Here is a 17779-nt window from a genome sequence, read left to right as displayed (position 1 = left end):
AAAACGTCAGAGGCTGTTGGGGTCAAGATGAAACAGAGGGCTCTGAGAGAGTAAATAATAACGTTGATTTTTGTGGTACATGTGGGGATGGAGGAGATTAATTGTGGGAATAAAATCGATCTTAGCGGGTTCCAGTGGGGACAGGTGAGGATGGGTGAAATTTCTGTCCCCGTGCAACTCTCTACTGCAAATGTACTCGGTTACAACTCAACAGATTTGTTCTCTACTTCTAGAACTCAGTTATGCACTGCGCAGGAAGTGGGCACACTCATATTTAAAGAATGCATGATCATAATGTATCTTCTGTTGAAAGACTCATATGGGCCCCTCTCTCTAGCAGATGACCCTCACTCACTACATCAACGGTTTTAAGTCTCTACTCCAATCTTAGAGCTCGACCTTGTGAACAAGTCATCGTTGTTCTCTGTCATGTAGGAGAAGTGGAAGAAGAGTCCAGGGGTGACCAGAGGAAAAAGTGGCCCTTGGAGCCCTGACGAGGCGGGAAGCATGGGGAGGCAGGTGGTGTTGGCAGTGGATAGGACTAGGGAGGACCAGCTGCTGGGAAAGTACCAGAGATCCTGGAAACCAAGAAGACTTCACGTAAGTTTTACAATCCTGATTGCTAAGTAGATGGTAAAAGAGCTAAATATAAGTGCTTTAGGTGAGGTTCTATATATGGAGCCTAAAAAACTGTATTCTATAATCGGTGCCTAGATTTAGACACCGATTATAGAATACCGTAATGAGGTTGGTCCCTCTAGGGAGTAGATTCCCAGCAAAATAACCCTTGGGTATAAAACTTTCTGGCCTTAAACCTAAGGGAGGGAAAAAAACCCAGAATGCATTCAGAAAGAAAGGAATAGAATTGTTCCTCCTAAGGTAGGGTTACCATATGTCCTCTTTTTGCATATCTTCAGATATGTCCTACAGGATTTTTGATTTTTAGAGAAATGTCCTCTTTTTCTTTTATGTGCCTATGACCAACACACCTACCCATATAATGACAGAAACCATCTCTGGCCTATTAGTCAGTCTGGACACATGGGGGTACTAACGAGAGAAAAAGGCATCACTGCTCCCTTCTCTGTTCCCCTGCTGATTGAATCTGTCAAAGGAATTTTGTTCATGCAGCACGATTTTAAGCATATGTCATGCAAAGATTTTCACACGTTATCTCAGAAGCCAGCCAAAGGGATCTGCGCTCTTATGATAAGCATGCTTAGGCTCAAACTCAATCGAACTCAAATCCAGAAGTTCTTGAAAAGTAGAATGTCTACTGCTGACCTGTAAGTAAGTCAATGTTTGAAGGTAGCAACCATTTTTATTTTTTCTGTCCCTTTTTTTTTGTCTCCGCAAATATGGTAAATCTATCCTAAGGCAGAAGTGGAGTTATCTTGTTTGGCAGCCAGGGGGAGCTATAGTAAGAAAGTCCAGCTCCCCTGAGTGGAAAAAGCAAGATGTGCCTCATCAGGAGGGGAAGATGGGGGGGGGGGGGGGGGAGAAGTCATTCCCACCCCCAGCTGTAAACAGGCAGGCTTGAGCCACAAAGGCAAAGAAGAAAGAGAATACCTGGGAAGAGGTAGGTGTCACTCTCTCCCACCCGGAGGGTATGGAGTGTAGAGAGAAAGGTACCTTAACTTTGGCTGTGAAGCAGAGGGTGGTGAACAGGAAGCCTACTAAAGGAATTCCAGGTACTGCAAAAGGCAGTTGTGGGAAGCCACAGAAAGATTATTGGAGCAGGGAGCTGACAGTCCTTAATAATGAAGGGAGCAGACCACTGGAAGAAGCTTGTTGAGCATCTTCCTGGTGAGCAAGTAAAGGGCACGAAGATTTGTAGGAGTCTTTTGGGTTTGGACACTATCGGATTTTCCCTTTTGCTTGTTACACTGGTGTTAAAACTGATTGGCTGGAATAAAGGAAGAAAACCAGGAGAGGATCACTTTGGAGCTCATTTTCAAAGCACTTGGACTTACAAAGTTCCATAGCTTACTATGCAACTTTGTAAATCTAAGTGCTTTGAAAATACACCTCCACGTGACCTTGACCTGAGCTCATATAAACTTCCAATCTTTATTAACACGCCTATTACAACAAATGCAACCATGGAAGCTTCTGCTCCTTGGTCAACTCCAGACCACTCCATACTTCATAGTACAATGTACAGTACAATGTCTTTCTTCAATATTACTTCACCCCCCGCCAAATAGCTCAGACACTTAAACGCTAAGAACCACCAGTGTCCATCATGATATCCTCCCCTCTTGCGTTATAAAACAATTTGAAATGGAATATCAAATCTTCATTCCATGATTTCTATAAACCCAAAAGTTAGCTTCGTACTGCCTTTCTGGAAGTCTACTTTTATCTTCCCAAAACCTAAAGACCTAAAGTTTTGTACCTACCTTTCACATGATTGCTCAGCTACCTTTTGTGTCTAAACCAGCCTAAAGATTGGTCCTCAATCAAATGGAGGATTATCTAGACCAGTGCTTCTCAACCCAATACGTGAGGTTATCCACAATGAATATGCAAGGAAACAGTGAATGCAAATCTCTCTCATACATATTCATTGTGTATATCCTGAAAACCTGATGGGACTAGGTATGCCTTAGGGACTGGGTTGAGAAATACTGACCTAGACAAAACCAATAACCTTCACCCTAATGATATGGGATTTAGATACTTGTATAGTATAAAAACCACCTGTGGTATGCCTCACGACATCTGTCCTATATACTTTGGGACAGGATAAGTCAGTAATCCTTCTATCCCTGGATCTTTCTGTGGCATTTGATCTCATTAAACCATGATAATCTCCTCACAAAACTGGTCTTGATGACAGTCTAAATTGGTTCCACTCATATCTAGCAATAAGATCTAATTATAGTAATCCTTACTCATTCAATTGCAGAGTCCTTCAGGGCTCAATACTAATTCCCACCCTTTTTAAACTTTTCATGTCACCACTATTAATTTCCTATGTTTGTGGGAATGACATTCAGGTAGTGATCAGTTTCCCCACCACCTGCCCATATGAGATGCTCACCTTCAAATGCCAAGCTTTCACTGATCATTATCTGCCTTCAAGATCACAAACTCAAATTGAATCCAGGAAAATCCCGTTTTCTACTTATCTCCCAAAATGGTAATTCCTCTCTCGTCAATCATCTTTGCAGAAACAACAATCCCTTTAGGACCAACTGTAAAAATACTTGGTGTTACCCTTGACCATCTCTGAACTTTCAATCACATATTTCCAATATTGTTAAACATTGTTTTTATAAACTCAGAACACTATTTTATTCATCATCTTTTTGAACAGTGTCCTTTATGTTCTGGTCCATTCTCTAATTAATCACCAACTTGGATTAGATTTGGCACAAGATTTTAAAAATTTGACCATGTAACTCCTCTCCTTCAAGAAGAGCACTGGTTAACTATAACTCACAGAATTACTTTTTAAGACTCTTTAATTAGTACATAAGTGGAGTGGAGGAGTGGCCTAGTGGTAATAGAGCACCAGTCTTGCAATCCAGAGGTGGCCAGTTCAATTCCCACTGCTGCTCCTTGTGATCTTGGGCAAGTCACTTAACCCTCCTTTGCCTCAGGTACAAACTTAGACTGTGAGCCCTCCTGGGACAGAGAAATATCCAATCTACCTGAATGTAACTCACCTTGAGCTACTACTGAAAAGGTGTGAGTGTAGCATGATATGAGTTTAATTGTCAAAATTATTGAAATATGTAGCATGATACCAGAGTTCTTTAAATATTTTGTTGGATCAGATACAAAGGTAAAAAGGTTCTGCTGCAAAGAGATTTCAAGTTCCTCTTTTCCTCCCCCCTGGAAAACTACTGACAACAAAGCTTGGCTGGGTGTGAATATCCTGTCCATCAGCATAATAAAAACTCTATGTAGCCACAGAGACTGCAGTAACAAAAGACTCCACCAAAGACTCAGACTGAAAGCCCATCTACCTATTCACAAGACAATGATTCAGGCTGGGGCTAAACAAAAGACACTGACCACCTACAGCTGGCTATCTCAGACAAATCTTATCAGATGTGTATCTGCCCCCCCCCCCCCCATCAACTATCAGGCAAGACACCAGCACATGTAAAAGGCTTATAGCATGTGACCATGCTTCCCTGCAAACTACAATACCCAGGATTCCCTGGGGACATTATAAAAAGCCTGGGAACAGCCCAGCTCGCTCGCTGGGGATCTGCTGCTCTCTGCTGAACATTACCAACATCCTGACAAGACTTCACTCCAGGCTCCAGTAACCAATTCTGCAACAAAGACTTTGTAAGTTAACGTATGATTTATGATTCAGATCTGTTATCTTGTAGCAAATTTCTCCTGTACCAAGATCCTTTAACGCTGCCTCTCATTTGTAACATTATTACATTACCTGTATTGTAAATAAACCTTTTTAAAGTTAAATATATGGTCTTTTGCACATGTTCTTAATTCTTGCAGTGCAGGTTAATGTAATTCAACAGAGATAATATTTAATTCCCCTTTATTCTTGCAATTGTAAATCTTATTACCTTAGAGGTAATTGGTGGAGAATAGAATATAAAATCAAAATATATCTTAAAACTTAGAAATACAGCACATGTTACGACCATATGCTCTGAGCAATTCCATTATTCTTAAATATCATATTAGAACTGTAACATTAATTGTAACATGAGCAAAATCTAAATAAATAAATAATCCTTCAGATCTACTTTCCTTTCTCTCCTGTCTTTTAATACAATATACTGCAATGAAAAATCTCAGATCTTCTCAACATAATCATCTGGTAATTCCATCTTTTCCACATCTTACCCTGGCTATTATTAGATCCAAAATAGTCAGTGTTACAGGGCCTTCCCTTTGAAATACCTTCCCACTTTATTTCTATTTAGAAGACCCCTTTGACAAATTCAAAAGAGGTTCTTGGACCATCCTTGTTCAAGATGCCTTTGGAGCTTAACGTTCTTCTGTACCCATGCCATTCCAATCTCCCCCAGGGACGATTGCAGTGGTGCAGGTCTCACATGATCACTGCTAATATCTGTACCCTTTTCTATCATGATTTTACTTCCTTTCCATTTTCTCCTTCACTAAATTTTCCATATGATTGTACACTGCTCAGAAGGATCCCCATAAGGTAGTATATCAAATGCTTATCAAACTTGACACTTTGAGCCAAGGAGGTTAGATAAAAACAGGAGACGAGATGATGTCAAAATGTTGAAGCCAATTAGGCAAGTCTTTGTTTCCCCTTTCCTGCGTAGCCATCATTTTGCGTACACTCAAAACAAAGCAAGCAAACCTATGAGCTGCTGCATCCATGTTCTTCTTTATTGTTGGCAGCATTTTTACTTAATCTCACTTGTATTTTCAAACATGCTGGTTTGTGCAGCATACAGATGTACACCTTTCTCAACCTACACTTCCCCAGTTGTAAAGGATTAAAATACAAACTATCTCATGCGACCAGCTTTTCTTATATGGCCACACAGCTGTGGAACGCACTTCCAACCCACCTGAGAATGATCAAAGAATTAATTAACTTCCGCAAATCTCTGAAGACCTACCTCTTTGACAAAGCCTATCACAAGAACCCATAGCTAACCATAACACAACACCTACCCAACTTTAGGCAGAATGCATCTCTCTACAACTACTTGATCAAATCCTTTTGTCTCCCTTGACTTCTTTGTAATATCAAATGTATACTTCATCCCGTATGGCGATGCCACAACAGGTCTTTGTAAGCCACATTGAGCCTGCAAATAGGTGGGAAAATGTGGGATACAAGTGAAATAAATAAATATAATAATGGAATAACTTTTCATAAGTTGAGTAGTAATTTGTTATAAATCGTACTCAGTGTGTCATGTGGAGGGGCTGGTTATAGGGACACACTAGCAATGTTATATTCATGCAGAGATTTTTTTTCTCCTGGTAAAGGGCCACTAAAACAGACATCATGTTATGAGAATCATGTGCTCAGCATTCAGAGTTTCTATCTATTTATTTACTTTTGACATTTATATCCCACATTAAACATGAATTAGGTTGAAACCTGGGAGTATTTAAAATCTTTTTTTTTCCTGTGCCTACATCAAAAGAAAAGGATGACATGGGGGAGTTGCAGTGGTATATCATAAAAAAAGCACTTGCCTTTTACTACTATTTCACAGAGAGGTATTAAATAATGAGGGAAGGGCTTGCTTCATGCAGAAATTCTGTCCAGTATAAGTCTAAATGTGCCAGCTGGATGGTGATGGCACAAGGAAAACAAGTTTGGTCCAGTGAAGACTAACTCAAAATAAACTTAGTTGGCTCTAGTTTTACCATATTTATCACATTTATAACCCGCATTTCCCCACGTTTGCAGGCTCAATGTGGCTTACAATAAACAGAAAAGGCTATCACCAGTCCAGTAGTTATACAAATACAATATATTGAAAATGCGACCCCCTATTATGGGCTAGATAGGCACATCCCGTCTCCTGTTTTTATCCAAGCCCTAAAAGAAATCCTCACACGGTTTGCAGGCTATGATTGATAAGGCCAAAACTAATTGATAGCAAGCTAGTAAAAACACTAGTTTATGTGGCTGCAGAAACCTTACCTAACAATACCCTCTGAAATTTGGACAAGAAGCTATAAGAGTCTGAACATAAAATGTTGGTCACAAACGCAACATAACCTGCTCCTTGAGAAAATTACTATATATCAAGAATAGCATTGAGAAGATGTTTAGAACTGGTTGGACCATACAAAACATGATGATGCAAAGGAGGCTACTAACATAGATCTGATGTCAGCACTGTCTCCTATACTGCACTGCAATGGCAGAAGTAAACATGTCCCACCCAAGTGCATATTAGACATCTACATAGCCAAAAGGCTGTAAAACTGAAATCTCTCATCTTTTCTATCTGGTCGATGTTCCTCTGCAACTGCAGGGAAGTAGAGACAAATGCAGAAATTTAGAAAGCTAATGGCTGATCTCTAAGACTGAAGGTATTTTCTGAGGAAAAGCAATAGGAAGTTCAAAGAAATGCAGCAAAAAAGCAATAAATATTTAGCCACTGGCAATCAGTATTTTGTCAACTGTTGCCAGCGTTAAACACAGAAATTCGATGCTGGGCTATGTCCCTGTACCGGCATTGAATTTTCAGTTTCTTGAGCCAGTTGGTTCTCACCCTCTTGTAGATTTCAACCTCTTCTTCCACTTCAGTCTTACTGTTTTTCATCCTTTGAAGTCCACTCCTTCCATCTATTCACTCTTCTACCTCTCCGAGTAGCAGTCATTTATCAACCCCCTGATAAGTCCCTTTCTTCCTTTCTCACTGACTCTGACGCTTGGCTTTCCTTCTTTCTTGAACATTCATCTCCTTCCTTCATTCTTGGGTATTTTAACATTCATGCTAATTATCTCTCCGACTCTTATGCTTCTCAGTTTCTCACTTTAACATCCCCTTTCAATCTTCAACTGTGCTCTACTACCCCTACTCAATCTGTCCTTTAGTGTTTCAAACCTCTTGTCAACCACTATGTTATCCAAGTCTGTAAATGAGGCTGTCTGTTCCTATGACTCCCTGTTCTGTAAAGCATACCAAACCCCAGCCTTGGCTGACCTCTAGAATCTGCTACCTACATTCCTGTGCTTGATCTGCGAAACACCTTTGGCTGAAATCACTTGTCCATGCTCATTTCATATACTTCAAATTCTTGCTGACCACCTTCCAGTCTGCTCTTTCACTTGCCAAACAGGCTGCTACATCCAGTTGACAAACTTTCTTGGCTCAAACCCTTGACATCTCTTTGCCACACTGAACTCTCTTCTCAAAGTGCCTTCACCCCCAATTCCCCCTTCACTTTCTCATCAGATTCTGGCTGAGTACTTCCATGATAAGGTTCAGAGATTAACTGTGAATTCTCAACTAAGTCACCTCTACCTCTCCTTCCCTCAGTCCATTCTCTCAACCCTCTTTCAACCCCTGCATCCTTTTCTTCCTTTCCTGAAATAACTGAAGATGAACCTGCACATTTTCTTTCCTCCTCCAAACTGACTACCTGTTCCTCTGATCCTATTTCCACCTATTAGCACTACTGTCATCCCTTCTGTCATATCCTCAAACTTTCACTTTCCACTACAACTGTTCCTGATGCCTTCAAACATGCTGTAGTTACACCACTCCTCAAAAAACCTTCATTGAACCCCATATCCATCTTCCCTTTCATATCCAAGATACTTGAACATGCTGTTCACTGCCATTGTGTTGACATTATTTTATCTCAAGCTATTCTTGATCCACTTCAATCTGGCTTTCATCCTCTTCATTCAACTGAAACAGCCCTTGATCCAATGACCTGTTTAGCATCATTAGCCTGAGTCTTCAGTGCCTATTCAGAGAATGGCAGCTAACGGCCTCTGGGAGAGAATGCAAGCAGCACTCTTCCCACCCCCTCCTAGTTGAATCCCTGGGAATATCTGTGAAAGACAGGATGTATCCTAACACCTGTGCTTCCGAGCAATAAAACAGACCAGAACCAATGCTCAGGAAAAACAATAGAAATAAACCACTGTCTCCATAAACTGCCTTCACAGGCACAAAGAGGACAGACAGACACACACACACATGCACGCGCGTACACCTTCAGACACAGATCCAGACACCCCTCCCACCTGTAGCACTCACTAATAGACATACACAGAATCAGACATCAGGCAGACCCTGAGACACATAGACACACTGCTGTGTTATCTTTGTGCCCTAAGTGCTGTAAGCCTATTTCTAGATAAAATACCTTTTGCCAAGCCACATTTGTGTGTTGTATTATTGTGCTATCAAACTCACTGCTCCTAAGAAGTGGGCTTGGGACCAAAGGAAAGGAACTCAGTCCAAGACCAAAGCCAAAGCTGTCTGACCTCTATAGTCATACAGACATCTTGGTGGCATTGTCTCAGATGCATCAAAAAAACGTAGAAGAACCGAAAACGTAAAAGTCACGATGGATGCTCTAAAAAAACAACTTGCAAATGGTCAGCGTGGTATTAAAAAAGTGGGTGCATGAAAGTATTACTAATCTGATGAAATCCCCGCTAGCAGTGTAGGAAACGCATGCGCACAATAGTAATTTGCTAAACACACGGTATCACTGTGGCTGTTGTACGCATGTCACACATCATAGACGTGTGTCCGGGCTGTGTAAGATACACGTTACTTGGAAGTGGGGCTTTTAGGCGCGTGGCTTTTTGATCACAACGGCTACTGGCGTGTGGTGTCTGCCTCGTTGCTTGACTCCGGGCTCGATTTTCCGTTAGGTGCTTGCACATGTTCATAGGTAAGTGAGACGTTTCATGCAGAGAGATGAGCTTATGGATGGGTGGTAAGTGTGCTTCTTCTTGCATTTTCCTGATGTTAACATCTCCTCCATTTTATTTTATTTAAGTTGTGTGGTGTGTGCCACGTTGCTTTTTCCTTTGTGCTTTCAAGTTTTCATAGGTAAGCGAGATATTTCATGCAGAGAGATGAGCTTATGGCTGGGTGATAAGTGTGCATTTTCCTGATGTTAACATCTCCTCCATTTTATTTTTCTGGAAGCAATAGCGGATAATGTGCCCCGACGGGAGGAGGATGAGGAAACAGTGGTTGAAAGTATGGGCCCTGATGGCAATGGTAAGCGGAAGCGTGCACCAAAATTCACAGACGACGAGCTTGAAGTTTTGGTGCATCGTGTATGCGAAGAGTTTGACCGGCTTTTTTAAAAGTCCAGGCTTTCGCTTGGCCAAAAAAAAAAAATATGGGAAAGAATGCAACAGCACTCCCCCCCCCTTCCCCCAGTCTGATCCCTGGGAATGTCAGTGAAAGACAGGCTGTCTCAACACCTGTGCTTCCAATCAATAAAACAGACCAGACCAATGCTCAGGGAAAACAATAGAAATATAAGTACATAAGTACATAAGTAGTGCCATACTGGGAAAGACCAAAGGTCCATCTAGCCCAGCATCCTGTCACCGACAGTGGCCAATCCAGGTCAAGGGCACCTGGCATGCTCCCCAAACGTAAAAACATTCCAGACAAGTTATACCTAAAAATGCGGAATTTTTCCAAGTCCATTTAATAGCGGTCTATGGACTTGTCCTTTAGGAATCTATCTAACCCCTTTTTAAACTCCGTCAAGCTAACCGCCTGTACCACGTTCTCCGGCAACGAATTCCAGAGTCTAATTACACGTTGGGTGAAGAAAAAGTTTCTCCGATTCGTTTTAAATTTACCACACTGTAGCTTCAACTCATGCCCTCTAGTCCTAGTATTTTTGGATAGCGTGAACAGTCGCTTCACATCCACCCGATCCATTCCACTCATTATTTTATACACTTCTATCATATCTCCCCTCAGCCGTCTCTTCTCCAAGCTGAAAAGCCCTAGCCTTCTCAGCCTCTCTTCATAGGAAAGTCGTCCCATCCCCACTATCATTTTCGTCGCCCTTCGCTGTACCACTCTCAATATAAACTGTGCCTTCACAGGAATTCACACCTCCTTGGTACAACTAACCAAATTATATCACAGGCCAGTGCTGTGAAAACAGTAAACAAAGAAGGACAGACACAGACACACCCACACACCCCTCTTACCTGCAGCACTCTCACTCACTGACAAAAAACATACACAGAATCAGACATCAGGCAGACCCTGAGACACAAGCACTGCTGTGTTATCTTTCTGCCCTAAGTGCTGTTAGCCTATTTCTAGATAAAATACATTTTGCCAAGCCACATTTGGGTGTTGTATTATTGTGCTACCAAACCCACCCTAAGAAGTGGACTCGGGACCAAAAGAAAGGAACTCAGAACCAGACCAAAACCAAAGCTGACGTCTGACCTCTAGGGCCATAACGGACACTGTTCCTGGCCAGATCCAAAGGTCTCTGTTCTATCCTCATCCTTCTTGACCTGCTGCTTTTGACACTATCGATCACTGCCTACTCCTTGATAGTTGGATTTCAGGGCTCTCTTCTTTTTATTTCTTCCATTGCACTTTTAGTGTATGGTGGATCCTCTTCCACCTCTATCCCACTATCACTGTGCTTCAGGGCTTTTTCTTGGGACCTCTTTTTTTTCTCCATCTATACTTCTTCCCTTGGTGCTCTGAACTCATCCCATGGTTTTCAGTATCACCATTATGCTGATGACTCCCAGATCTATCTCTCTACACCAGAAAGTTCAGCAGGAATCCAGGCCCAAGTATCACTGCCATCTGAAACTAAACATGGCCAAGATTGAGCTCCTCTTCCCCTATCCTGTTTGTCCAGATTAGGTTGTAAGCTCTTTTGAGCAGGGACTGTCTCTTAGCACAACACAGTAATGTTGTTCCAGATATAACATCTGCTCATGCTTCTCTTCCTACCCAGCAGCACACCTCTGCAGTATAGATGAGCTCCCAACACAGCTTCTAGAGACAAGATGAATTTGCCACCATTTTGAAGAACACACTATTGTGGCTGTAAAATGAAGATACTTACCTGTAGCAGGTATTCTCTAAGGACAGCAGGCCTTATATTCTCACAAGTGGGTGATGCCGATCACGTCGCCTGGTCCTGAACTTTTGACAAGCATAAGTTGAGCTTTGTGGCGTGCGAGCCATGTTCTACCCCGCATATGCGAGTGCCTTCCCACCCGCCAGAAGAACATGGTGAGCTCAGTTATATAGTACAGCAAATAAATAAAAAATAGGAAACAACTCCAAGGGGAGGTGGAAGAGAGTGTGAGAATATAAGGCCTGCTGCCCTTGGAGAATACCTGCTACAGGTAAGTATCTTCACTTTCTCAGAGGACAAGCAGGCCTATTTATTCTCACAAGTGTCAGCATCCAAGCTCACCGAAAACAGCAAACATTGGTGAATTGGGCCTCACAATGGCAAGGACCTGTGGCGTACCTAGTGTATTTGACACCCGGGGCCGGGTGTACCTAGGAATGGCAGCATCTTAAAACATTGCAGTGAGCACTAGAACATCAATACACCCACTGTAAAACTAAACAAGACATTAGTAAAACTGATCCTGCCAACAGAAAACCGTGTCTTTTTTACAAACATAGAACACAGGTACATCCTCACCAAGTATAGAATAAGTAACCACAAACTAAAATAGAAATATGTGGACAAAAATTAAACTGAACCCCCAAGAGGCCAGATTCCGCATTCAGTGCAACACCACAGAAACAGTGATGCATGTTGTGAGCACTCTGGAGTGCTGTCATGGGGAAAAGGGGATAGTGGTTCTTTCAGCTGGCATCATCCCTGGTCATTCAGCCCAGCTAGGAGAGCAGTGCGCCCTCTAGGGGCTAAGCTGCCAGAGAAAGCTTTAGTTCAGGAGAAAAACCACACTCCCCAGAAGCCAATGCAGGGTCAGCTGAACTCCCAGGAGGGGGAGGGAGGAATGACTGATTGGGAGATGAGGTCTGATCCTGGAGATGAGGAACAGCTGGTGGAGCTTGGGGAGGCGGAAGAGATGAATTGTAAAAGAGGAGGTGGAGAGAGAAGGGGAGGAGGAGTGCATGGAAGTGGGTGGTTTGGCTCTATATCATGCAGACAAGGTGAGAGCTTTTGTGGCCTCTGTGTTGCCCCGACTGTGGAGTTTGGGGAAGTCGAGAGTAAGGCAGTGGAGAGGAGGTTGGGTGAAATGCCTTGCTGCAGAACTGTCTGCTCTTAAAAGGTAGTGCTGCTAAAAGTTGGATTGTGTTGCTGAGCAAGATTGTGCAGGTGAAAACTCAAACTGTGTAAGAGATGATGTGGAAACACCTAACCACCAAAACTATCTGCTGTTAGGAGATAGTGCTGCTGGAGGTTTGGTGGGATTTTGAAGCAGAAATGTGCAACTGTCATGTGGGAAATGAGTCTGCACTATGTAAAGAAAGGAGGACTGTTAATAAATAAGATAAACTATAAGGACTGAAAGAGGTTTTCTCAAGCTGGAAAAATCTGATGTTAAGAGAGTTGAAACAATAAAATCCTTTGTTTTATAATGACGTGGAGTGTTCAAGAGTTTCTAAAAGCAACAGAGGAGAGAGAGATAAGGCGAGGTTGGAGGCTGGCTCAGCTCCCGGGTGGTGAGGCCTCGGTCCCAGCCGGAAGGGTGGCCTGGTTACAATGTCCCTAGTACTGTGCAAAATAGAAAGATAGCAGACGTAAATTTGAAAAAACTGACAAATACCAATCACAACTTTACAAATTAAAAAAATAGAAATAAAACAAAACGTTGAAAATAAGATAATACCATTTTATTGGACTAATACTTTTTCAATTTGCTTTCAGAATCCAAAACCTCCTTCCTCAGGTCAGTACAGTATACTGCTGTTACGGTCCTGTCCTGACCTAAGGATGGAGGTTTTGGTCTCTGAAAGTTGGTCAAAAATGTATTAAAATTAGTCCAACAAAAAGATCACCTTATTTTCATTTTCTATTTATCACCACAGCTACAATACTAATTTATTCTAAAGCAAATAAATAAATCTTTTTTTCTACCTTTATTGTCTCTGGTTTCTGCTTTCCTTGTCTTCTCTTCACTCTCTCCCTTCAATCCAGCATCTGTTCTCTTTCTCTCTCCCTTTCATCCAGCGTGTCTGCTTTCTCTGCCCCTTCCATCCACTGTCTGCCCTTTCCCCCTTTCCATATGGTGTCTGCCAGCTTTCTCTGCCTCCTCCATCCACTGCCTGCCTTTTCTTTCCCTTCTATCCTGCCCGTCTCCCTCTCTCCTTTTTACATGATGCATTGCAGTATCTCTCCCCCTCTCCATCTTTATTTCTCTTCTCTCTGTACTCCATCCATAGCCATCTTCTGCTTATCTCCTATTTGACTTTTTTCTCTCCATGTCCACTGTCATTCCCTGTGATTCACTATCTCTCCTATCCATAACCTCCCCTGTGTACCTGTCCCTATTCCCCCCACATTCAGCATTTGCTCTGTGTTCCCATCCCTGTTCCCCCTATGTGTCCCCTTCCCATGTTCCTCACCCTTCTTTCTCCCTTTCCTGCACTCCCACCTCGGGGCCAGTATCTCTCGCCCCTGCTTCATAGTACTGCATCTCATTCTCCCCCTCCCCAGCTTCTCCTCCAGTCTCCTCTCCCTCATGCGTCCCACCTTTCTCTCCCCTCCCCCTCTTGCTTTTCTTTGATCTGGCATCACTCTCACGCCTTTCTCCACCCCCCCTTTCTCATTCCCCTGTCTTCACTTTCCTTCTTTTCTCTACCACTCTTTTCCCTTGGGTCTGGCATCCCTCTCTCCACCCCCTCTTCCTTTAGAGCTGGCATCACATTTCATCCTCCTCTCTCCACTCCCCTTTCCCTTTGGTCTGGCTGGAATCACTCTCCCTCCCTCCGTCCTCCCCCCCCCCCCCCGCTCCTGCATGCCTCCAAGCTTCCAGGCCCGCCATCAGCGTCTCAGCAATGAAAGTGCTGCCTTCTGCCTGCCATGGAAGCCTCCTCTATACAGCTTCCTGCGTAGGCGGGACGCTGTACAGAGAATGCTTCCGGGGCTGGCTGAAGGCAGCGCTCACATTGCTGATGCTGCCGGAGGCCTCGAAGTTTAAAGAGCAGCAGAGTGGGGTGAGCGAGGAGGGGGGAGAGCAATACCGCAGTAGTCGGGGGGAGACGGGACACCCCATGCAGCACCGCACCAGTTGGGGGTGGGGGGGTGAAGACATACGCAGCAACATGGCACCAGTTGAGGGAGGGGGAAGATGTCCATGGATGGCAGCACCCCCTAACGACCAGCACCCGGGGTGGACCGTCCCGCCCTCAGTACGCCACTGGCGAGGACATAACTCAGATTAACCTGAAACTATATACAAACCAAGAATGCAGCCTGGAACAGAATAAAATGGGTCGGAGTTGAATTCTAGACCCTAAACAGATTTTGCAACACTGCCTGCCTGAACCGACTGTCATGTCGGGTATTCTGCTCCAAGGAGATGTGAATGTGTAGACTGAAGACCACGTTGCAGCCTTGCAAATTTCTTCAATGGAGGCTGACCGCAAGTGGGCTACCGACACAGCCATGGCTCTGAAATTATGAGCTGTGACATGACCCTCTAGGGTCAGCCCAACCTAGGCATAAAAGTGAAAGAAATGCAGTCTGCCAGCCAATTAGAGATTATGCGTTTCCCCGATGGCAACCCCCATCCTGTTGGGATCAAAAGAAATAAAAAGTTGGGCGGATTGTCTGTGGGGCCTGGTCTGCTCCATGTCATAGGCCAACGCTCTCTTGCAATCTAAGGTGTGCAAGGCACTCTCACCAGGATGGGCATGAAGTCGGGGAAAGAATGTTAGGAAGACAACACTTTTGGCAGGAATTTAGTGTGTGTGCGGACTACCCTGTTGTGATGGAAATTAGTATAAGGTGCATCCACTTCTAAGGCCTGAAGCTCACTGACTCTATGAGCTGAACAGCCACCAAGAAAATGATCTTCCAGGTCAAGCACTTCAGATGGCAGGAATTCAGTGGCTTGAAAGGAGCTTTCATCAGCTGGGTGAGAACGACGTTGAGGTCCCATGACACTGGTGGAGGTTTGACAGGGGGCTTTGACAAAGGAAACCTTTCATGAATCGAACTAAAGGCTGTCCAGAGACGAGCTTACCTTCTACACGATGATAAGCACTAATTGTACTGAGGTGAACCCTTACGGAGTTGGTCATAAGACCAGACTCAGATAAGTGTAGAAGGTATTCAAGCAGGGTCTGCGTAGGGCAAGCAAGGGGATCTAGGGCCTTGTTCTCACACCAGTTGTCAAACTTCCTCCACTTGAAAGAATAACACCTCTGATGATGTATTTCCTGTTTCTGCAAGGGCGGGACACTGAGGGAAGGGAAAGGATGGAGGCGAGCCTGCTGTGCTGTTTTTTTTTCACTGCCGTCGCTGCAACTTCAAATAAAAGGTTTCAATGCAGGGCAGCAGGAATGGAGAGGAGGGCTATTGCGGAAGCTGAGGGTGGGAAGGTGGGGATGGGTTGGAACTCGAACTCAGGGACTGAAAAGGAGGGGCTGAGGCAAGTCATTGGACATGGATGGGAGGATAGGGAGCAAAAGACAATTGTCAGGCATGGATAGGAGGGGAAAGCAGAGGAGAGAAATCATTGGACATGGAGGGGAGGGCAAGGGAGAGAGAGAGAATTGCTGAATATGGATGGAGGAGAGGGCAGGGGAGAATGGAGAGTTGCTGGACATGGAGGAGAAGTAAAACAGGAAGGAGATGCACAAGGATGGAGGGGAGAAATGCTAGCCATGGATGGAGTGGAGGGCAGGGAAGAGAAGAGAGTAGAAATGTTGGACAAGGGTGGACGGAAGGAAAGAAAGACAAAGGAAGGAGAAGCACACGGATGGAGGGGAAGGGAGAGGAGAATGCTGGACCTGGATGAAGGGGAGTGAGGAGAAATGCTGGATATGAATGGAGGGAAAACTGTTGAATTTGAGGGCAGATGCTGAAATTGGTGGAAGGATAGGGACAGGGCTAAAGATGGTAGACAGGACGCATAAGGACACAGAAGGATGGTGGACATGGTGAGAGAAAAAATATCAAATGGAAAGAAGACACTGGGACCAAAGCGGATAGAAAAACTAAATGCTCAGAAAACAAATGTAGAAAAAAGTATTTTATTCAGAATTTATTAATTGGAATGTCAGCTTTTGGAAATATGCATCTGTGATATTTTGCATGCAAGTTTCAATTTCTCTAGTATTGCTGCATGCCAAGTCTGATTTCTTGAGGTAACTTTCCAGTTCAGTATTTTGCCTTCATATTTTTTAATTTCTAGTTCCTTGTGTCGTATCTGTTGTCATGTGTTTTTCATGTGCAATCAAGGTGTAGTATTCTGCTAGCATGTAGTATTTGCAGCCCTTTTTGTTTTATTGTTTTCACTAGGTAGTGAATTGGTGTTATAGAGCCCGGTGTAATTACAGTGCTGCCTCTCTACGCATAAGGTTGTAGCTCGTCCTGACCTTGGAATTAGTGCTGTTATGATTTGGTAAGGTTACGAGTGTGTTTTTGCACAAGTTTCTGTATAGTGTTTTGCAGTGGAGAGATTGTCATGATTTAGGCTTTAAAACTTTCTGATGTTTTGGTGCCACCTCAGTAAGGCCAACATACACACTACCTCTTGAAGGATCTACATACAGAGCCTATGCATTTCTAAGGTCTACACTGGCGTGGTATAGGAAAAGGGATGGGGAAAAACTACTGGAGAGGAACAGGGAGTGCTGGGTAAGGAGGAAAGAAGGAAGGGAGAAAGAGCTGGCTTTTTTGGGAATAACCATAATGAATATGAATCCGCCCCTGAATGCTACATAGCCGACCTCACATCTCACCTAAACTACATGTTCAGCTAGGCCTATCCCCTAAAGAAAATGGCAATGTACTACTCACCCCGATACCAAAAGACACCACAAAAAAACAAATGAAATCACTAATTATCGTCCGGTAGCATCCATCCCGTTGTCAGTCAAACTGATGGAAGTATGGTAGCCAAACAACTCACAGATTACATACACAAATTCTCAATACTACATGAATCACAGTCAGGTTTTTGGCCCAAACCCAGCACAGAAACAGTACTAAACACTCTACTAGCCAAATTCAAGCGGGAAATTGCAACAGGAAAAAACATACTCCTCCTTCAATTTGACATGTCTAGTGCATTTGACATGGTAAACCACAATATATTAATAAGATTACTAGATAAGTTCGAAATTGGTGGTAACATTCTTAGCTGGAT

Source organism: Microcaecilia unicolor, chromosome 6, assembly GCF_901765095.1.
Source record: "Microcaecilia unicolor chromosome 6, aMicUni1.1, whole genome shotgun sequence".
NCBI classification, from domain to species: domain Eukaryota; kingdom Metazoa; phylum Chordata; class Amphibia; order Gymnophiona; family Siphonopidae; genus Microcaecilia; species Microcaecilia unicolor.
The sequence above is the reverse complement of the archived record's forward strand: the minus strand, read 5'-3'. Positions refer to the sequence as shown.